The following is an 18,282-nucleotide window of genomic DNA, read 5'->3' on the forward strand; positions in this document are numbered from 1 at the left end:
GGCCCCACGTCGAATGGTATGACCCAAGATACGTCAGACAGAGAAAGCGCGCAAATTCGACGGTACCACCTTGTCATTTGTTTACCCAGGTGCCATGGCAACACCATTGCTACCTCTCATTGGCTGAATCTTTGAGAACGTTGTAGACTCAATCGATATAAGAGACGAAGCTCTGTTCGTTTGTATATTTTATTTACGTGACCATATTTTTGTTTTATGTTAAAAAAAAAGAATCAAAGAACCAGTTCTTCTTGTTTTGGGGAACCAGTTCTTGTCGTTCACGTTCGGGATTCGTTCGTTGTGAACGAATCGGTCGCGGCCGACTCATCCCTAGTTAACACTGTCACTAGTTGAACTGAAACACCGGTTTGCGCACCCTTATCTGGTGCGATCCTGTGCAGACGAACCGGTTCGAATGAACGAGTCTTTAGGACGAACGAACCGAACCAGTCCGTTTCTCTCGTTCGTCTCGTTCACCATTCGATTCACCGGAAACTCGACTGAACGAACGAACGAACAAGTTTCTGGTAGCACTAACTCCACTGAGTCTGACTGACTCTGAGCTGAGAACCGTGCAATGGCATGCATTCCATGAAGCGATTCACCGCTACCGGAAACTAGGCTGATTTGGGAGGAGTCGTTCGCGAATCGTTTGTTCGTTCAGCCAGGTTTCCGGCATGGACATAATAAAGGATGGACCACGGACTGGAAAATGGCCGCCCATTCATTCCTATACAAACTGCTCAGTGGCGCAGGGTAACATACAGGAGCGATTTGCTTCCGCGTTATGGGGCCAAGACAGATGGCCTAGTCCATGACGTACCGGATGCAGAAATATAGAACGCATGCGTGCCCATCCCCCCACTCCGGTCCAACAACAATATAAAATGATACCGTAATGCACCGCTTCTTTGTCTTTGGATCTTTTGAATAAATGGATCAATACATGATGAATCACAATGATCGCAAGCAGAGGACCGTGAGAGTTATTGAGCAGCAGATGAACCAGTCCAAAAATCGGACACGTTAACGGAGCACTGAACTAGGCCCTCTCGGATGTCATTTGTTTCACTACGACTCCTTTCAGCTGCACACCCCTCTTCCCCAGCGAGATAACGGCTAATAAAACGCTTGAGGTGGCGTTTTGAAAAGAAAAAACTTAAATTTTTTTAGGACATGTCATGAAGGTAATTATGAGCCTTTGATTGATATCCAGACATTTTTTGCGGAGACACATTCCTGTTCCCCACTTGTATTGGAGTGAACGGAGATATCTACTTCTGGGTCCCATGATTTGAGGGACCCGTCCACAGCCTGCTTAAAAAGCTGCAATACCAGGCTTGGCCGCTGAGCACTAGTGAATTGCAGAAGTATGCAGTGTTCCTTGGGGCTTGGTTTCCGGTAGTGGTAAATCGCATCATGGAATGGACGCCATTGCACAGTTCTCAGCTGAGTCAGTCAGACTCATGGGGCTTTTGCCACCAAAAAGAACCAAGAGCCAGTTCCGGGCTGGTGCTAGGGCCTGTTCCAAACTGGTTCCAGCCTTATCCCAGTTAAGAACCAGTTGGTTTCACACCGGCCAGAGCCAGCCATGGAGCCGGCCAGAGCAATGTCATGACGTCACTGCAAACGTCTGCTTACGTCTCCGCTTTACCAACAACCCTCGCAGTTTCAAACAACAAGAACAATGGTGGAATACTCCGCAGCTGTTCAAGTTTTGCTCCTTGATTTGGAAGCCTACTTAGGCAACCAAACACAACAGATCCAGCAAATCTGTGATAATGATAGTGTGTGCGAGAGCGATGACCGGCGACTACTTTCAAGGAGAAGGGTAATTATCAAGCACTTTTTTATTGTCGCTGTTAGCCTTTGTTGTAAACAACCTGGCTAGCTCATTATAGCTAACCATCTAGCATCGACTAAGCTGGCATCTATAAAGTGAATCGAGTAATGATACCTAGTTTTCTTCTTTGATTACAGTTAATATTGTTGCGGATGGCAAGGCAGAGGCCACACCCTATCTGGGCGAAACCGCAGTCTCCACACTGGTGGGAGACAATTGTTCCCGATTCAGCCCGCAACAATTCGTGCAGAATTTCCGTGTGTCCCGGGAGTCGTTCCAATACATCTGTGACCGTCTAAGGCCTGCGTTGGGGAGAAGGGATACCAACTTCCGTTTGTGTGTCCCGATTCGAAAACGTGTCGCTATTGCCCTATGGAAGCTGGCCACCGGGAGTGCGTACAGGACCATCAGCCATTGTTTGGAGTCGGCGTCAGTACTGTGTGCATATGTGTTCAGGCGTTCTGCAGCGCGGCCATCAAGGTGCTGCTTCCCTTTCACATCAGAACCTCCGATGCTGATAAGTTGGTGGAGAAAACCGTTGGAGAGTACCACAGTGGTGCAATTGATGGAAGCCACATTCCTATACTGGCACCAGATGAATACCCACGTGACTACTATAACCGGAATGGATGGCATTCTGTTGTTTTGCAGGCAGTTGTAGATGGCAAAGGACTTTTTTGTGATGTCTGTGTTGGCTTTCCTGGAAGTGTGCACGACGCCAGAGTGCTGAGGCAGTCACAGCTGTGGGAAGTACTCGGTGGCGGGGAGTTACTGGGTCAAAACAAGGTGACCATCTCTGGCTGTGACGTGGACATTACCTGATCGGTGACCCAGCTTATCCCCTGCAGGAATGGCTCATGAAGCCCTTTTCGGACACTGGAAGACTGACCCCAGAACAGCACAACTACAACTACAGACTAAGCAGTGCCCGGTCTGTTGTGGAGATGTGTTTTGGGAGGTTAAAAGGAAGATGGAGATGCCTTTTGAAAAGAAATTACAGCAAGCTGGAGCTCAGCAAGAAGATGGCGGAGACCTGCTGTGTTCTTCACAATATCTGTGAGGAACATGGAGACAATTTTGCTTTACCTGAGCATGGCAATCTGGAAGGGTCAAACATAAGAGCTGCATTAATGGCGTACTTTAACAGAGGGGATGAGTGATTTAATTTTAGTAACAACATCCCCCATTTTTCTTTAACATTTTAACTGAGCATGTTGGAATGTTGATGTAAGCTAATTGCAATTCCAGAAAAACTTTAGATAATGTGGTATATTATTCCCCCCAATTCTCTTGTAATACTGCCTACACTATTTGTTTGCAGGACATGAATTTTCATACACTAAACAACACAGAATAACCAGTGTCTTTTAGAAGTTTATTGAAATAATATATTAAAATACAAATGTACAAAACCGTGTGCAAAATTAAAAAAGAAAGTGCAAATTACAAAGAAAAGAGGAACAGTGTTGTCTTTTGACAAACACTTTTTGGGGTCCATTTGGTCTTCAGTTTCGCCCAGACTCCATTACCGCCACCACACGTCCTATCAGCCCGAGCAAAGCGGTGTTGCTAGTGCTGATCTGCTCCAATAAATTGTTGGTCACCACTCTGGAGGCCTCCAGGGACTGGAGGTGGCGCTCGTCAGACCTCTCCAGGTACTGCAACAATTCGCTATCGTCCTTGTCCCGCTTTCTTTTTCCTGTGTACAAGAAATATTATATCAGATTTATATTGTATACTCATAACATTTACAACGTTAGTGCAATAAACCTAATACAGAGTCCATCTTCTTCTGAAAACCCATGAGTCCGTGACTGGTTTTATATCTCTGATGGCGCTTTTCCCATAATTCCCTGGGATAGGACCCCATATTTAAACAAACTCTTAACACAAAAAGGGGAAGGAGTAGCAATGACACAATATCTCTTTTTAACAGTACAACTTAAATCATTTTTAACCAAAGAATAAAATCATGAATTCAACAAATAATAAAATCATGAATTAAACAAATACTGTAAATACATATTTAAACCTCTGTAATGTCCAGACTGTCTCTGAGACAGTTACAAGGCTTGTTATTATCAGTTACAATAGCTAGCTAGCTGCCGGGCAGCTTACATTATACGAACACATAGCCACGGGACTTAACGTAACACTAATTATTAGAGCTGTCAGTTAAACGCGTTATTAACGACGTTAACGCAAACCAATTTTAACGGCGTTAAAAAAATTATCGCGCGATTAACGCAATTTTTTTTTTTTTCTTTTTCTTTGGCTCAAAACAAAGAAGCAGTAGCCTGACTGCTATGTTCAAATGACATTTGTTCAAAGCAGTCGTTTAATTGCACTATAGGCTCTTTTTTTGTATCGTCCTGTTTTGATCAGTATATGCCAATGTTGTTATCAATAAAAAATCATTTGCACAAGACAAGCCGATGCACTTCACCATGTTGATAAGAGAATTAAAATGAGAAGAATTATGGGACAAAAAAATCAAGGGATATTTAGCATAGAAAAATAATTTGCGATTAATCACAATTAATCGTGAGTTAACTATGACATTAATGCGATTAATCACGATTAAATATTTTAATCGCTTGACAGCTCTACTAATTATACAACGCAGAGCAAGGTACATGAATAGGTGGTTGGGAGACGGGGTGAAACATTTGAAAAGTGGAACTTTTCAAATGTACTTTTCAAACCTATATCAGGGGTGCTTTGGATGAGCGACTCTTCCACCATCGACTCGAGCATTGCCGTCGAAGAATTCAAGGCCCCGGTGTTTTGCATGCCGGTCTGTCGCCGAGGACTGAGTCTTGCTGAAGTTCTTCAAGGAAAGTGGTCAAATCCGGGATAGCTTTTAAGAGTTACTTTATTTGGTAAAGTATTTTGGTATGGTAAACTAATGCTATGGAGCAAAAGGAGGTGGAAGCGTGTCTTGCACGTGCTGAGCGTCTCCTAGCTGATCATAAACATTAACCCTTGTCTAATCGCTGCCGAGAGATTCTGGCGAGCTCCTCGCTCGATGTTTACTGTTATGCTAGTGGTCCGCATGGCCCGGAAGGAGTGGGCGGAGCCGGTGTGACGTATTACCCTCGGCTTCCTTACTTGTCTGTGGTGCTGCCTTCTGTGGATGGAGCAGCTATTGCAGCCTTCAGTAAGGTCCTGCTCCCCTTGTGGCTATGTATAGTATTTACAGCTTATATGTTTGGTCCTGCTTCCTAGGGTCTATGTGTGGGTCGGTCAGGTTCTTAAAATACGTAACAGTCTCGGACATCGAAATGTGGACCTTTCTTTGGCCGTCCATTGCTGCTTCGCCCTAGGTCTTTCTTCTGGTCCCTGAAGTCCTTCTTCAACTTTTTCAATTCATTCACAATCTGGTCGGCGCTCTGGTCATACCCTGCCGCTGTCATCTCCCGCTGCAGCTGCTCGAAGAAAACGTTCATCCGGGTTGCTCCCTCTAACTTCTTCTGGACCTCGGCAGAAGACCAACATCCAAGGAGACAGGTTGTCTCCTCCACGGTCCACTGCGATTTAGTCTTCCCGTCCATCGTTCACTTCGGTGATTTAAAAATGGCGCTCGTCGTTGGTCTTCCTGTTAGGATAACCCCGCCCCCTGCCCCCGGTGTAAAAGCAGTTCTCGTTCTAGCCCAGCTCAATAATGGGGCTGGAGTTGAACCGGTTTTTAGAGGCCGGAGCCGGTTCTTTGGCAGTGTGAAACCAAAACACTGGCCCTAGCTCCGAACTAGCCCAGAACGGGCTCAGATTTTGCGACGGTGTGAAAGGCCTATCAGTGGAGTTAGTGCTACCGGAAACTCGACTGAACGAACAAACGAACAAACGATTCACGAACGACTCCTCTTGGCGAACTGAATCACGCGAACTGGGTCACGGAAACGAATCATTAAATCCACCACTGGTGCAGGCATGTTGGTCGCTCTTTCGTACACTCCCGCAGCAGCTCCGCGAACATCTTTTCCGCCATTTTCACGTTATTACTATCAACCCAGTCAAACTTCGCACAATGCTAGGCATAGAAAATAAAGGGCCAAGTACTAAGTCGTGAATGATCAGCATGTCTTACGAGGAAGTGACGTAGTTGCCGCCCAGACGCGATCGGCGGATACGTTTTGCAAAACGTTGTGCAAAACGTTTAAAAAAATCTTTTGCAAAAAGCGTTTTGCATAATCTTTTGCAAAACGTTTTGCAAAGTGTTTTGCGGATGGAAATGTAATTTGAATTTCGCAACACACGGAGCGTGGAGAAGTGCATTGCAGTCACGGGGACGCTATAGCTTTTCAGCCTGGATGTTGACCTGTGTTTGACCCGAGGTCCTTGCCTCCTCCTCTTTCCATTCCTGCCCCCTTCTCTGTTAGTCTGTCAGTATGGTCTCATGTCCACCCTGTTCTCTTGTTACTACTTCTTCTACCTCAACCACATTCTCTGGCTGCTCGTCCTCCCTAGTGCAGGACAGGCTGACACATTGAGCCTATATCAGAAGGATATAGTCGATCAGGACTAACACAAATCGATACCCGTGTGCGGAACGTTCTAATGGCCCGATAATGTCCATGCCGACGAGATTGAAAGGGGCCTCCACCAGGGGAAGGGGCCATAAGGGAGCCCTGGGGACGGCCGGGGGATTCACCAGTTGGCACTCGGGGCAGGATGCACACCACCTGCACACCTCTGCCCGAATCCCCGGCCAATAGAACCGGGCCATTATCCGGTTAAATGTTTTGTCGTACCCTAAATGGCCCGCCCTTGGGTTATAATGCGCCGCCTGGAAAACCATTTCCCGGTGGCTCCTGGGTACCAGCAACTGGGTGACAACCTCCTCACTCTGGGTGTCACGACTCACCCGATAAAGCCTATCCCTAACCACTATAAAGTGTGGGTAAGTCATCGCTGCGTCTGGCCGGACCTTACTCCCATCAATAACTATCAACTGGTCGTAGGCTGAGCTCAGTGTGGCGTCACGAGACTGCTCGAGGGGGAAATCCTCCACCGGTGGGAACCTCGGCGCTGGGACCTCAGGTTGGGGATCCCCCGCCTCCCCCGATCCCTGAGCAGCGTCGGCTGTCCCCGCCTCGGCGCAGAACACAGCGAACGACTTACATGTCCCTACCGGTCGTGCCCGCACCCCCATAGTCCCCCTAACAGCCTGTGGAAACCCAGCCCAATCCAACCCAAGAATCAGGGGATGCGTGAGGCTCGAACTAACCGCCGCCTTAACACTATGCTTTTTCCCCCCACAACGAATTTCGATAGGGACCAAAGGATACTCGTGCACATCCCCGTGTATACACCTCACCACAACGCTCGACGCCTCCACCGGACCGCACCAGACGCTGGTGGATCATGGTCTGCATGCAGCCAAGTCCAACAGCGCCTTGTGCGTACCCTGCTGTATCCTCAACGGGATATGGTACGCCTCACCGGGACCTTGGGGAGGAGACGGGGCACCGATGACACAGACCACCTGACCCACCTCCATCATAGGGCATTCCTGCCGGAGGTGGCCAGGCCGCCCGCACCACCAGCACCCCTCCCCTGCCGTCTGAGCGCCCGTCTGTGGAGTGGGGGGGGGAAACAACTCATGTGCCCGCTCTGGACCGGGCCCCCCCCCCTCTCGCCCTTGGTGCCGGTGTTGGTCTGTCCCGCCGCGGGGCCGCCGCACCGCCCCGTGGGCCTGCTACCGGCGGTCGCTGGCTCGCCGTTGGTGGAGGCAGGTGGCTCTCTGCTAGGACGACCGCAGCGGAGAGACTTTCGGGCCGGTGATATCGGACCCAGGCGGATGTCCTCACCGGCAGCCCCTCCACAAATCTCTCCATGGCGACCTGCTCCACCACCTCCTAATGAGCGCGGGGAGACCAGTTTCCTTTGTCCCTTTGTTGGGAGCTCTTTTATTTCATAAAGCCAACATAAGACATGCTCCAAACTAAATCATAAGGGTCGATCCATGCGCTTCCTGGTTCCGTCGAGGTTGAGCACAGTCTCTGGATCTCTCTCTCTCTCTCACAGGTAACATCTCTCTCAGGTAACATCTCTCTCCTACTGCAACACAAAGCAGGCACATAAATACACATTCCCTGATTGGACCTGATCGCGGGCTCCTGCTCGCAACCAGGTCCAACCCCCCCAGCCGATCCGGTGTGTTCCCAACCGTCCCCTACCTCCCCCTGCAGGCCAGACGTCGCACGTCCCCCCCTACAGTGTGTATGTGTGTGTGTGTGGTATTGTTTATGTGTGTTTGTGTGTGTGTGGTTGTGTTTGTGTGTCTGTGAATCTGTGTGTGTGTGTGTGTGTGTGTGTGTGTGTGTGTGTGTGTGTGTGTGTGTGTGTGTGTGTGTATGTGTGTGCCTGTGTGTGTGTGTGTGTCTGTATGTGCGTCTGTGTGTTTGTGTGTGTCTGTAAGTTTGTGTGTGTGTTTGTGTGCGTGCGTGCGCTGCTCTAACTGCTCGTTGCTTTACTGATGTCGAGCAGCCTGTTTGTTACTCTCTTCCCTAAACATTTTCCGCATTGTCTGTCCTCTTTTCTCATCTCCTCTTCCTCACCTTTCTAACATTTTCTCCTCTCCTCTTCTCGCTCCTCTCTCACCTTGTCTCCTCTCCTCTTCTTCTCTTCTCTCATCTTGTCTCCTCTTCTCTTTCCTCTCTCACTTTGTCTCCTCTCCTCTTCGTCTCCTCTCTCACCTTGTCTCCTCTCCTCTTCTGTCTCCTCTCTCACCTTGTCTCCTCTCCTCGTTGGCTGGCCTCTACCCTCTGGCTGCTCTCCTGTCCTCTGGGCTGATCTATCTTGGGGGTTTTGTAAAGACCCCAGCAGCACAAAGGCGCGCTGGAGTGAGGTTGTTACGGAGACAGAGCAGAGCTCTATTGTCCACCAGGGCCATCTCTATCGGATCCATCTTAATAAGAGCCCTCATCATTTAGACTCTAAGACCTTCTTAGCCCTTTCTTGTGCGGCCCGGCCCACCTGACTTTAATTATGACGTATTGATTGGCTCGTTAAGTCTAGTTTGGCTTAATGAAATCTTTTGTTGCCACTAATTCTGCCTTTCATTGTCCCACGCTGCAACGCTTTCTGTCTGTGATGTGGACCCATGCTCCTTTTGTACAGGAGTCTGGCGGTGGGTATGTATATGTGTGTGTGTATGTGTGTTGGAGTGTGTGTGTGTGTGTGTGTGTGTGTGTGTGTGTGTGTGTGTGTGTGTGTGTGTGTGTGTGTGTGTGTGTGTGTGTGTGTGTGTGTGTGTGTGTGTGTGTGTGCTTGTGTGTGTATGTGTGTGTGCGTGCGTGTGTGCATGCATGCAAATGTATTTCCATTGTTTTGTTGTGTTTCTATATGTCTTGTCTCCACTGCATTATCTTAGGTTTGGACGTGTGTGTGTGTGTGTGTGTGTGTATTTGTGTGTGTGTTTTTTATGTGCGTGTGTGTGTGTGTTCATGGTGTGTGTGTGTGTGTGTGTGTGTGGGTGTGTGTGTGGGTGTGTGTGTGTTTGTGTGTGTGTGTCTGTGGGTGTGTGTCTGTGGGTGTGTGTATGTGTGTGTGTGTCTATGTTTGTGTCTGTGTGTGTGTGCGTGTGTGTGTGTATGTGTGTGTGTGTGTGTGTGTGTGTGTGTGTGTGTGTGTGTGTGTGTGTGTGTGTCAGTGTGTGTGTCTGTCCATGTGTGTGTCAGTGTGTGTGTGTGTGTGTCAGTGTGTGTGTGTGTGTGTGTGTATGTGTCTGTGTGTGTGTGTGTGTGTGTGTGTGTGTGTCTATGTGTGTCTGTGTGTGTGTGTGTGTGTGTGTGTGTGTGTGTGTGTGTGTATGTGTGTGTTTGTGTGTGTGTGTCTGTGCATCGATGGGTTCCCGCTCTAAAAGCCGCTGCTGTCACCGTTTATCTGCTGCTTCCTGATTCCCTTCCATCGACTCTAAGCCAATCAATTCACTAAATGATGCAATTATACGCCCACCTAGCCCCCCCTCCCACTCCAGCACCCCCCAACATTTAAAGTTGAGAGGTTTATTTTAGATCAATCTAGGCCACTTTGTGTGCAAATTACACAATTGCATTGCCTTCAGATTCCTTAGGCCGTCCGATTGGATCAGGCCTGGTGTGAATGTCTAATGAGCGGCCTGTCCTTCAGACGGACCGCTGGAAGAACAGCCAAACAATTAGAGCTTTGTGTGTGTGCTATGTGTGTGTGTTTGTGTGTGTATGTGTGTGTGCGTGTGCTATGTGTGTGTGTGTGTGTGTGTGTGTGTGTATGTGTGTGTGTGTGTGTGTGTGTGTGTGCGTGTGTGTGTGTGCGCGCGTATGTGTGAGCGTTTGTGTGTATGTGTGTATGTTTTTGTTTCTGTGTGTTTAAGGAGCAGTAAAGCAATCAAGAGTAAAATAAGGAGTTAATTTGTGTGTATATCTGCTAATTAGCTGCTTGGTAATGTTAATAGTTTACATTTTGAGTAACTTGTGATATCTTATGTCAATTTGATTAAAGAGGATCAATCAACAGTGTCGATAGTTTCAAGCATTGTCCGAATCGGGTGGAGAATACATTATTTTAGAGATTCGAGAGTTTTTCCTGACGAAATGACCAAAATACAATTATAAAATCACTGATAATAACTTTTTATTAGAATGTACGGTAATGATAGTAGAAATGTACCAAAAGACTGAGAGATTGGTAACTTAGTAGACAGACAGGCAAGCAGACAGGCAGACAGAAAGACAGACAAGCAGACAGACAGACATACAGACATACAGGTAGACAGACATACAGACAGACAAACAGATGTACAGACATACATACATACAGACAGACAGACAGACAGACAGACAGACAGACAGACAGACAGACAGACAGACAGACAGACAGACAGACAGACAGACAGACAGACAGACAGACAGACAGTCATACAGACACACAGACATACAGACAGGCAGACAGGCAGACAGGCAGACATACAGACAGACAGGCAGACAGGCATACTGAAAGACAGGCAGTCAGGCAGACAGACGGACAGACAGACAGACAGACAGACAGACAGACAGACAGACAGACAGACAGACAGACAGACAGACAGACAGACAGACAGACAGACAGACAGACAGACAGACAGACAGACAGACAGACTTGGTACTGAGCTTCTACAGCCACTTGCACCCACCCAGATCCATCTCTAACCCGGTAACTTCTCCTTTCTACTCTCACTGTGGTTGTTGCCGGTTCAGCGGTATCAGTCAAGCAAGAAACAGCCCAGTGATCCCAGCAGAACAGAGCTGTGAGCACTGGTCCCTTTGGGTCTTGGACAAATGTAGCGATCCATCCACAGCTAGTGTTGACCAGCCAAACATAGCATGAAGTCCTGGCTGACTGGAGGACTGATGAATAGATCACTGCTGGTTGGCTTCAGCCGTTCAATCTGCTCGTGATTTATGTCTGTAGCAAGCCTGAAGGTGACACCAGGTAACCAGTAAGGCGCGGGTCACAAGCTTCATTTAGTTGAGAAAAAACCACAGGCAGAAATCGTACTGTTTAATATTAATATGTTACTGTTACTGTATTACTGACTGTTCACCTAAAGAACTAGGCCTGACTCCCCTCATTAATCAAAAGGCCTCTTTGAGTCTTTGATTCTCTCTCTCTCTCTCTCTCTCTCTCTCTCTCTCTCTCTCTCTCTCTCTCTCTCTCTCTCTCTCTCTCTCTCTCTCTCTCTCTCTCTCTCTCTCTCTCTCTCTCTCTCTCTCTCTCTCTCTCTCTCTCTCTCCCTCTTTAAATACAATTTCAATTGCTTTCTAACATATACCTGCAAATACAATTACAATAACAATGATAATACAATGATAATAATAAAAACTAATATTTATCTATAATATATATATGTTTTTTTTATTATCAAAATTAAAAAAGGATAATATATATATTAAATATATAATCTATTATTTTTTCAATATACTTTAGGAAAAAACAGCTCCCAGTTCCCAGACGCACCAGTCCGCGCGAGGACCAGTAAATCAGCCCGCTCCCTCTTGTCAACACGTCCCGTGCCGGGGGGGACCCCAGGGGATGGGGGGGGGGGGCTGGAGCCAGTGAGCTGAGAATAACAAATGGCCGTCATTGGCCAGGCAAAAAGCTGTGATTATAATTATCACATCCCACACTGACCTTGCATAAACCTTAATCCTTCTCCAATGGAGCATTTAAATAGGCTGCCAACACTGGGAGACATGGGGGAGGGGGGGGGTTAAGGGGGAGGAGTAGGAGGAGAATATGGGGATTGAGAGGGGAAGAAGGAATAGCGGTAGGATGAAGCCATGAGGGTAAAGGAGGCACTAAGGGTTAGGCCAGATTCCCCTTGGCGTTCTTGAGAGCAGCGTTCTGCAGAAGAGTGCTCTCTTCCCCTCATTCCTCCTGACCCATGAAGGAGCAGGTCACATTGACCAGGGAAGGGCTTGTAGGTAAACACCTTTGAATTCACCCAGCGACAACTCCACCTCCTCAAGTTCTCCAGCGTCCTATTCATTGATACACAACTGCCTTTACCCAAATCTTGACAAGCACTCCTGTCTTTGGTCATCCAGCTCCTCCGATCTCTACCAGCTCCTTCACCAGCTCCTCCACCAGCTCCTCCACCAGCTCCTCCACCAGCTCCTCTACCAGCTCCTCTACCAGCTCCTCTACCAGCTCCTCTACCAGCTCCTCCACCAGCTCCGCTGATCTCTACCAGCTCCTCCACCAGCTCCTCTGATCTCTACCAGCTCCTCCACCAGCTCCTCCACCAGCTCCTCCACCAGCTCCTCTACCAGCTCCTCTACCAGCTCCTCTACCAGCTCCTCCACCAGCTCCTCTGATCTCTACCAGCTCCTCCACCAGCTCCTCTGATCTCTACCAGCTCCTCCACCAGCTCCTCTGATCTCTACCAGCTCCTCCACCAGCTCCTCTACCAGCTCCTCCACCAGCTCCTCTACTAGCTCCTCCACCAGCTCCTCTGATCTCTACTAGCTCCTCCACCAGCTCCTCTGATCTCTACCAGCTCCTCCACCAGCTCCTCTACCAGGTCCTCTACCAGAGTCTCTGATCACTATCGTCTTTCACAGTTACTCTTGTTTGTTTTATTGTTGTTTTTTACTCTCTGGAATGCTGTGTGAATCTAAAAAAGCTCATTTTCTGTTCGGGACAATAAAGTGTTGCTTATCTTATCTTACAACGAAGGATGAAAATAAATGGAAGCGGGATCTTTTTCCAGAACCCAAAGAGCAGCTGTTCCATCAAAGAGTTCCCTACTTTAAGCTGACAGCGATACCATGGAGGTAGATCCCTTCCTCTGGCACTAGAAGGAGTTGATGAAAGCTGCTTATGAATCAAGCTGCTTATTGTAATTATAGGGGCATGAGACACAACATAAATGATAAGTCAATGTTTAGAATCTGCTTGACTCAATTTCCTCAATAATGCTTTCCTTCTTTATTTCTCCCCTAACTGACTGACTGACAGTTTTTTCTATCGCTCTCTTCACCCGTTCTGCCGACCTCAGGGAGGTGAAAGGTCAAGTGGTTTGGTACAGGGGTCAATTGAGTGGTACTGTGCACACACAAACACAGACGCACATCATCTTAATTGGCAATGAAGGCTGGAAATGCTGTAAAAAGACTGTGTTGTGGTTTGTTTGTGATTTACCTTCATGTGTGGTGTGTGTATTTGTGTGTGTGTGTGTGTGTGTGTGTGTGTGTGTGTGTGTGTGTGTGTGTGTGTGTGTGTGTGTGTGTGTGTGTGTGTGTGTGTGTGTGTGTGTGTGTGTGTGCGTGTGTGTGTGTGTGTGTGTGTGTGTGTGTTTGTGTTTATGTGTGTGTGTGTGTGTGTGTGTGTGTGTGTGTGTATGTGTGTGCGTGTGTTTGTGTGTGTGTGTGTGTGTGTGTGTGTCTGTGTGTGTGTGTGTGTGTGTGTGTGTGTGTGTGTGTGTGTGTGTGTGTGTGTGTGTGTGTGTTTGTGTGTGTTTGTGTTTGTTTGTTTGTTTGTCTATGTGGGTTTGCTTTTATTTTCTATCATTCATTCGAAATTGTGTTACTTTTCGTCACGCGATCTCAAGTGGCTTTTGATCCAAATTCTTATTTATTAACAATATCTATCATAATTATGACAATAACAATTCTTATTGTTGTTCTTGCTCTTCTTATCATTATTATTATAATGTTTATTATTATCATTATTATTGTTATTACATTGTTATTATTATTTAATGCTCATAACTCCTGCCAATGGAACCGCTGCCAGAACAAATTGATTATGTTGCGTAAAATGTACAATTGGTTTAGTATTGACATTGAATAGAATTACGATTACAATCAGATAGTGTTCACTAATCGGCCCAAATTACTTTGTGTACCCCATACCATGGCTACAACTACATTACACGCACACAACCATGATATACACAACCTTTATCACACACTGCCATGTAGCGAATAGTCAAATGATAATGTTTAGACAAAGGCAGAAATTAATTTCCCGTAATTTATTTGGAATGATCTAGAATTATGGATACACAACTCACTGTGAGGAGAAGAGGCTGCAGCTGAGTCTGAGTCTGATGCTTTAGATTTTTCTCAGTGATCGCTTCTCATTGCTGCATATCAGGTAAAGCTCGGGATGTTCCACAGGGCAAGATCTAATTTCCTCCAGAAAGAAGTGTCATCTAAATAAAGGTGGTTGCGATGAGGCGTCACAACGTGCAAGCCCTATTCGTTATCTTGGACATCATCGGCGCACAATCATTTTCCTCCAAATACGATTATTTAAAACGTCTGGTACAATAATATTTTCCAGTTGAACTTCAGTTAGAATTGTTATGTGTAGATAAATGTTAATATCTGAGCCATCTTTTGACAACTTTTTTTCCACACATGTGCCCATGTGGGGCAGGAATCACCGGCTTCATAAAGCCTTCTTCAAAACACTGGAAAACAGAATGAGACAATGGCCTTTTCCCCTCCATTATGTGTGAGGGTGCATACTTGCTTTGCACGTGGCAAGTCCTTCATATATTACAGAGACGTGTCCAACCTCTGGACGTGGCCGTTCGTCTTGTTAGGTGAAGATGGTTCTTCTGAAGCTTGTTTAAGCAGAGGGTTCTATGTGCTGTCCTTTGGGTGAACGTTCTCCTAGCTTCTTGTCGACCCTCCATCAGAGCACTCAACTCTATCAGTTTGTATTGTGCGTTATCTTGTTTTGTCACAATAACATATGTTAGTATGTGTATAATACTACAATTGTATTCAAGCAGAGATGTCTAGCATCTGAATCACACTGTTGTGTTGTTTATGGAAATATGTTTCTTTAGACACATTTGTTTTATATCAATCACATTGCCAGTCGTATATCCTCGGACTCCTAATCTCACTAAATCAGTTTATTTGCTAAATATAGACGCTTGCTTCTCAATCACATGTAAATATGCATGTGTCAATTCTGTATAACAAAAACACTTAAATAAAGAAGAAAATAGGCCAATTAAAGTGTCTCATTTGATTCCATGTTTAAGGGAGCTAAAGGACAGGAGAGACCTTGTTGTGATTTTATTTGTTGTAAACATATTCTAATCTGATTTCAACATATGTTTCAGATGAAAGACTGCTTAACTTAATATGGCTTTGTGTTAAATTCCATCCAAACCTATGTCATCATTTGCCGCGCAAATTAAATTTAGTGTCCAGCCAACGTGAGAAATCGACTAAATTAATTCTGTAAATGGTTTGTAGATGTGTGATACTCCACAAATACAACCCCCATGAACCAGCATTACACGCTTATGAATGAAATATGATTTGAACAATTGGTAAATACCTTCTAGGATTTGCTCGCCTGCTGAGTTGAGTGTTAGCTGCCGTAGAACTGAGATGGGGACTAGAATGCAATCTGAAGTCAGCAGGTAGCTAATGGGACATTTTCTCCAAAGACCCAGAAGGAGTCAGAGAGAGAGTGATACAGAGAAACAGAGCGAGGAAGATCATCACAAGCAAATGTTCAGATATTTTTGCCATATTATACATGTGGAGAAATGATTGATTTCCTTATTAAAGGTTCAATATATAACATTGAGAGCGTTTAAACGTGTCCAGGAGAAGAGGGGACCCTTCCTCTCCAGACAAGGCAGGAGAATCCGAGTGCAACACACAATTATTCTATTTGGACAATTAGCAAGGCAATTTATTACACAATTAATTGCAACTGAATTTGTTATTCATGCATTGTTTGCAAACGATAAAGCTCCAAGATGCTGTTGAGGACCAGTTCACAGCTTAGTGTTGGATAAGATGTTTCTGCTCTATGAGAGGAAACAGAACGTTGTTTGGTTTGCATTGAATGTTATTGACCTCCTTAGTCACTGTTTGTAGCACACTGACCTCTGTCTCTGAGAAGTCTCCCCCTTGAACGTCAGATTCAGAATGAGTAGAAGGTCAGGAGATATAAGGGGGATGTGACATAGCTGTCTATGAGTTTAGTCGTACTTTGATGGGATATTCTGAATTTGAATGGTTCACACACTTTCTCTGCAGTCATGCAATCCATGACAGTTTTTCTCAGTCGCTTTGGTTCATTTCTCAGATCAGAATTGAAATTCTCAAAACTACCTGTTCAATCTTCACATCAGTGTGTCACTTGTGCACATGAAAAAAACAGTTTCTCATTTAATTGAACACGTTGCAAATGCTTTGGTACATCCATGCACATGATTATGTACAATTCTCTGCTCTTTCCTACAGTATCAATTGCTTATGTCATGTTGATCAAAATGTATTGTAATGGTCTCTATGGAATAGTCTCACCCCCACAACATTTAGGTAGTAGTTCATTGCATAAGTCTTTTCACTGCAAAATGGTTGAACAAGTTGTCATAATATGTCAAGCATATTTCTATACATTTCTATACACTGGCGTTAGACTCTTTTTTTTGTTATTTTTTCTAAATCTGTCCTGAATTGTTCAATTGCTACCAGGTGAATTTTGACTTTCTCTAAAGAAGGGAAATGTGTGAAGTGTTGGATCAACCAACGATCAACCAGTACTGGAATAGCTCAAAGGTGCATCTCCTGAACCATGAACTGGCAAGTATATATATAGCTGGAGCACAACACAATGTTACACTGTCTGAGAATTTGTGACCCAACAGACAGGAACGTCAGGAGTTGATCTATCTATCTATCCATCTATCTATCTATCTATCTATCCATCTATCCATCCATCCATCTATCTATCTATCTATCTATCTATCTATCTATCTATCTATCTATCTATCTATCTATCTATCTATCTATCTATCTATCTATCTATCTATCTATCTATCTATCTATCTATCTATCTATCTATCTATCTATCTATCGATCGATCGATCGATCGATCGATCGATCGATCGATCGATCTATCTATCTATCTATCTATCTATCTATCTATCTATCTATCTATCTATCTATCTATCTATCTATCTATAGATAGATAGTCTCTTGGATTTTGAGCAAGAGACTGGCACTGTAATTCCTACAGCAATGCATGTACAGTTTTACCCTAAGGAGATGTTCACATTTATAGCAATGACATGTTCTGTCAACAAATTACAGTACAAACAGTCAAAGCGTAAATGTGAATCTTGTCCAGTCTCTTGCAATCAATCTCCTACTTTAGCCATAGTTTACATCAGAACATCCCTCCAGAGTACACTGTTATATTGACAACATGACTAAGCAATTTGACTGTCTTATCCGTAGACAATGACACAAGGACATTTCATTCTGATGGCACTGACATGTTCATTGAAACAGATATTTACTTTTGAGAGATTAACTAAGGATTTTGAGCAAGAGACTGGCTTTTGCAGGTAATCCATGGTGTTTTGCTATTTGAACGCATTGTTTTGAGAAATGCACTTACTGGTTTGCAAATTTAAATTCTGATCTGAGAAATGTACCAAAGCAACTGAGAAAAACTGTAAGTAGAAAACCTCTTAACTAATAGAAAGCTATATATATATATATATATTTATATATATATATATATATATTATATATATATATATATATATATACATATAGCCATTTATATAGACTTATCCATATTTCTTCATGACTTAATATCACCAAATATAATAATAGTAATATAATAATAGTCTCTTTATGTATATATAAATATTTATACATAGATTGATAGATAGATAGATAGATACATAGATTGATTGATTGATAGATAGATAGATAGATAGATAGATAGATAGATAGATAGATAGATAGATAGATAGATAGATAGATAGATAGATAGATAGATAGATAGATAGATAGATAGATAGATAGACAGACAGACAGACAGACAGACAGACAGACAGACAGACAGACAGACAGACAGACAGACAGACAGACAGACAGACAGACAGACAGACAGACAGACAGACAGACAGACAGACAGAC

This window comes from Gadus macrocephalus, chromosome 10 (genome assembly GCF_031168955.1).
Source record: "Gadus macrocephalus chromosome 10, ASM3116895v1".
In the NCBI taxonomy this organism is placed as follows: domain Eukaryota; kingdom Metazoa; phylum Chordata; class Actinopteri; order Gadiformes; family Gadidae; genus Gadus; species Gadus macrocephalus.